At 38.9% G+C, this 5,625-nt stretch overlaps 1 pseudogene; it reads left to right on the top strand.

Annotated features, from left to right (window-relative positions):
* The first annotated feature begins 2,511 nt into the window (after positions 1-2,511).
* On the top strand, positions 2,512-3,463 carry LOC138428082 (olfactory receptor 5D18-like; annotated as a pseudogene).
* The last annotated feature ends 2,162 nt before the right edge of the window (positions 3,464-5,625 follow it).

The raw sequence follows: 5,625 nt of genomic DNA on the forward strand, positions 1-5,625 counted from the left end.
AGGCATGGGAGGGAGGGGGGAGGCTCAAGAGGGAGGGGATATATCTGTATATATCCCTTCCAATCAAAAGTAAATTCAAAAATAAGATTCTAAACAAAAATTAATATTATTTTCTAAGTAGGGTATTAGAAAAACAGTATGAGTAGAAATTTACAATTTAGACATAGAGAGTCCTTGAGTAATACTAAAGGAAGAGGAAGTGGACTCAGCCTACAGAGCTTTGTGTCGAACTGGTTCAGCTAAGCCCCTAAAACAACAGGGCTTCCCTAGTGGAACAGTGGGAAAGAATCTGCTGCCAGTGCAAGAGATGCAAGCGACTTGGGTTTGATCCCTGGGTTAGGAACATCCCCTGGAGTAGGAAATGGTAACCCCCTTCAGTATTCTTGCCTGGAAAAAATTCCACGGGCATAGGAGTCTGGCGAGCTACATACAGCCCATGGGTTCACAAAAGAGTCTGAAACAATGGAGGGACAGAACACCAACAAGTGCCTGGGATGGAGGGTTAGAAGAGCTCTGAGAATCTGTGGAAGGTGCATTATGTGGTTTCTACAAGCTTTTGAAGGAGTAGTCAAATTGAAGTAAAGACAAACATTTAATAAAAAGTAAGCAGAGATTAAACAAATGCTAGGGAAAGAAGAGTAAAAGGCACTATTTTTAATTAGGTATGTAAAGCAGCCTTGACAGCAAAAATTAAACAAAATAGAGAAGAAAGGTATAGGAAATATATGAGCTGTCATATTTCCTAAATGCAAAGAAACTCACCAGCAATTTAAAAATAACATTTGGGTCACAAAATCTATTGCATGAAATAAAACATTAGTTTAATATTAATTTTTAAGTGGCTTAAATAAATCAGCTATAGTTAGAATGTCTAGCTTTGTGATAGATTGTCTTTTGAGGTTGTCTTTATTAAACTGATACTCAAATTTATGAGTATAGGAAGACATAGGGATCTTGAGTGTCTCAGTTTTGCCTATGATCTGGCATCACTGCTGAGCCACATAAAATCTATTTCTTGAGTTGTGGAACTAGAAACAGCCTTATTGGAAATGATAGAGAATAGTCCTGGTATGGTAGGGTCTAAGAGGTGTTGGTCACCAATTGTCCATGCGTGTGTGCTGAGCCGCTCAGTTGTGTCCTATTCTTTGTGACTCCATGGACTATAGAGCCAACCCAACCCTGTCCACATAATTTTCCAGTCAAGAATACTGGAGCGGGTTGCCATTTCCTCCACCAGAGGATCTTTCCAACCCAGAAACTGAACATGCATCTCTTGCTTCTCCTATATTGGCAGGTGGATTCTTTACCACTATCCCCCTGAGAAGTCACTGGTCACCAATTAGAGAAATAAGATTTTTTTCTAATAGTATTTTCTCATGAAATATCATCACAGTGCAGTACTATATTAAATGTTTGATCTTTCTCTTTTACAGGTAATTTAGGGACAGAATAAATGTCTTTATTTATGGACATTTCTATGTTAGAATCTTTATTAGTGTTAGTTAAATTTTTCTTAAGTTCCTTTCTCATCTCACCTGATACTGCCTTCTAGTATAGCTCTCTGATATGTACACTTTCATTGGACAATTTCCCACAGATTTAAGATCACTAGTTTGTTCACAAATTGGAACATGATTATGAATAAATGAAGTATCTTAGTACTAAGACATTGAACATAGATTCTCTTTCAGACAAACGGAAAATTTGTGGGAGTCTGGATCAAGATTCCAGTCACAGATGTGTAGATTGATTCTTATTTGCATGTTACAGGGAAAGTCAAGGATCTGTCTTGTGCTTTGTCATGTCTTCGATAAAGACCTAGTCTGTATTATTATCCTTGTTATTTGTTCAGTGTTATTATTCCACAAGCAATGTGGTGGGGTTGATCATTAGGGCTCCCTGGGTTGAGAAGAACACTATCTGAAAAAAATTAACTCAGGTTTATCTTGACAATAGATTCACTGAGTCAGAAACAAAAGTAAATGTTAAAGTATCATGTGGAATTAACAATAAAGGCACAGATGTAACTGTTAGAGGGGTCATTCTCAGTGTCGCACTGTGAACATGTGATGCAAAATGTAATTTATTTAGAATTTTCTCACTTCTGCTACTAGTTTTAGGACTGAAATAATCAGTTATGCTACTAGGCTAGGTTAATTTTTATGAATTTATAATGTTCAAGAAGACCTAAAAGTGTTATAGAAGGATTTCACTTAAAACAACTCCCAAATCTTTTGATTTCATATTATCTCTAAATGTTGAAATTATAATTCAGAACTAAAAAGTTCAATAATGGTACTGTGCTATTTAAAGAAAAGTTTAAATTGTTATCTTTTAAAAATTTTAGACATTTAGCAATAGTGCATAAGAAACACAGAGAGAGTTTCTAAAAGAGACACTTTGCTTCATCTTCCAGCTTTGGAAAGGAGGCATTAACCGAGGGTCTTACGTTCTCATTCTCTCTAATATGCTTGTTTCCAGGGATGATTCATAGTCTAACAAACAGAAACCATGTTTCTATCAGAGAGAAATAAAAGTGGGGCCACGTTCACTCTCCTGGGCTTCTCCTATTACCCAGAGTTGCAAGTGCCCCTCTTCTTGATATTCTTCGCCATCTACAGTGTCACTGTGGTAGGGAATCTTGGGATGATTGTAATCATCAAAATTAACCTCAAACTGCACACCCCCATGTACTTTTCCCTCAGCCACCTCCCCTTTATGGATTTCTGTTATTCCTCCATCATTGCTCCCAAGACCATGGTGAATCTCGTGGTAGAAGACAGAACCATTTCATTTGTAGACTGTGTAATGCAATTCTTTTTCTTTTGTACCATTGTGTTGACTGAGTCCTTTTTATTAGCTGTGATGGCCTATGACCGCTTCGTGGCCATCTGCAACCCTCTGCTCTACAGAGTGGCCATGTCCCAGAGACTCTGTGTCATGTTAGTGGTTGGATCTTATGCCTGGGGAACAACCTGCTCCTTGACATTCACATGTTCTGTTAGCTAATTGTCATTTCAAGGTTTCAACACAATCGATCACTTCTTCTGTGAGTTCTCCTCCCTGCTTTCCCTCTCTTGCTCTTATACTTATCTCAACCAGTTGCTGCTTTTCATTTTCTCCACCTTTAATGAGGTCAGCACACTCTTCATCATTCTCCTGTCTTAACGCGTTTATTGTTATCGCCATCCTCCAGATGCATTCAGCCTGTGGTCGCCGCAAAGCCTTTTTCACCTGCGCCTCCCGCCTGACCGCCATCAGCATCTTCCCCGGCGCCATCCTCTTCCTCTACTCTGTACCCAACTCCACACCCTCCAGGCACACAATCAAAGTGGCATCTGGGTTTTACACGGAGGTCATCCCCATGTTGAGAAATAAGGATGTCAAGGATACGGTCTCCAACATCATGGGCTCTAAAATGTTTCTTATTGAGCATTATTATAATAGTAGAATTTTTCCTTGATATGTAAATGTAGTGTGTCTGCAAACGTTGGTTTTTAAAGATACATTTAGATTAATGAAGAGTGAATGCTGTAAAATTTGTGAATGCTGAGCTTGGGGAATGATGGGGGAAAGGGATAGTTAGGGTGTTCGGGATGGATATGAACACTCTTCTATTTAAAATGGATAGCCAACAAGGATTTACTGTATAGCACATGGAACTCTTCTCAATGTTATGTGGCACCCTGGATGGGAGGAGTGTCTGTGGGTGAAAGGATACATGTATATATGTATATATCTGGGTCCCTTCACTTTTCACCTGAAACTATTACAACATTGTCTGTAAAAAGGCTATATCTGAATACAAAATAAGCTTTTTAAAAAGCGTTAAATGCTGTAAAGTTGAAGAACATGAATTTTGGCTCAACGACACTAAATGACTCTGTCTCTTACTGGGAAAAAAGTAATCTCTAAATTTTAAATTTTTTCATCTAAAATTTCAGGCAAGATAATTATATTACATAGATTAAAATATAATATAGATATCATGTGGCATACCTTGTGTAATCTTAATGAATTTAATTTCATCTTCCTTGTTTATACCAAGAAAGCTAAGCTCTCAATTAGCACATGCATTTGTCTTCTAAAAATACAAACAGCAGTTAAAATAAGTCATGGTGTTCATCCTTCAAGGAATGAAAATCCAGTGTTGACAAGAGGATACTTAAGAAAGTGACAACTGTATAAGTTAGATAAACAATATCACAATGGATTTGAGAGGAAAATAAAAGTTCTAGTCCTTCATAAAATAGGTATTATGTTGACTTCTCTTGGATAACCGAAGAGACAGAGTTTTAGGAGACATATGCAGGAGTCTCATCCAGGAGTCTAAATCATGACAAACAAGATCAGAATGCAGCAATGTGCTGATGACACAACAAAATTTTATTGAGCGAATGCTGTCTAATTCATGTGTATATTTGCCTGTGTGTTGGAGTATTTGGGTTGTATTGTATATACAGGTTACTTGGCATGAAGGAAAGCTGATAAGACACTATCTATATTCTGAATATGTTTTCTAAAGGACTCCAATACGGCAGCATGAACAGCTATGATAAACTTCACCAGAGGCTTAAAAATGGAGAACTCATTCTCAGAACATCTTACATGCAAAAGTGAAGCATGACAAGTGACCACCCAATTGGCATTTCATTCTATTTTCCTGGGCTTCCCTTGTGACTCAGCTGGTAAAGAATCTGCCTGCAATGCAGAAGACCTAGGTTTGATCCCTGGGTTGGAAGGATCCCCTGGAGAAGGGAAAGGCTACCCACTCTAGCATTCTGGCCTAGAAAATTTCATGGACTATATAGTCCGTAAGGTCAAAAAGAGTCCAACACAATGAAGCCACTTTCATTTTCTGTTATTTTGCCTATGAAGACATCAAAAATATTATCAATTCTTCATGTTTTTTTCTGTCCTAAATATAATGTCAGTATCTTTCTCAACTGAACTAGCACCTTAAACAAAATAAAACAAGAAGTGCTTGCAGTTGCCCAAAGATTTGAAAACTAATTACCTGTGTAACCATCAGTTCAGTTCAGTCGCTCAGTCGTGTCCCACTCTTTGTGACTCCATGGATCGCAGCACGCCAGGCCTCCCTGTCCATCACCAACTCCCGGAGTTCACTCAGACTCGCGTCCATCGAGTCCATGATGCCATCCAGCCATCTCATCCTCGGTCGTCCCCTTCTCCTCCTGCCCCCAATCCCTCCCAGCATCAGAGTCTTTTCCAATGAGTCAACTCTTCGTGTGAGGTGGCCAAAGTACTGGAGTTTCAGCTTTAGCATCATTCCTTCCAAAGAAATCCCAGGGCTGATCTCCTTCAGAATGGACTGGTTGGATCTCCTTGCAGTCCAAGGGACTCTCAAGAGTCTTCTCCAACACCACGGTTCAAAAGCAGCAATTCTTCGCTGCTCAGCCTTCTTCACAGTCCAACTCTCACATCCATACATGACTACCAGAGAAACTATAGCCTTGACTAGACGGACCTTAGTCAGCAAAGTAATGTCTCTGCGTTTGAATATACTATCTAGTTTGGTCATAACTTTTCTTCCAAGAAGTAAGCACCTTTTAATTTCATGGCTGCAATCACCATCTGCAGTGATTTTGGAGCCCAAAAAATAAA

This window comes from Ovis canadensis, chromosome 23 (genome assembly GCF_042477335.2).
Source record: "Ovis canadensis isolate MfBH-ARS-UI-01 breed Bighorn chromosome 23, ARS-UI_OviCan_v2, whole genome shotgun sequence".
In the NCBI taxonomy this organism is placed as follows: Eukaryota; Metazoa; Chordata; class Mammalia; order Artiodactyla; family Bovidae; genus Ovis; species Ovis canadensis.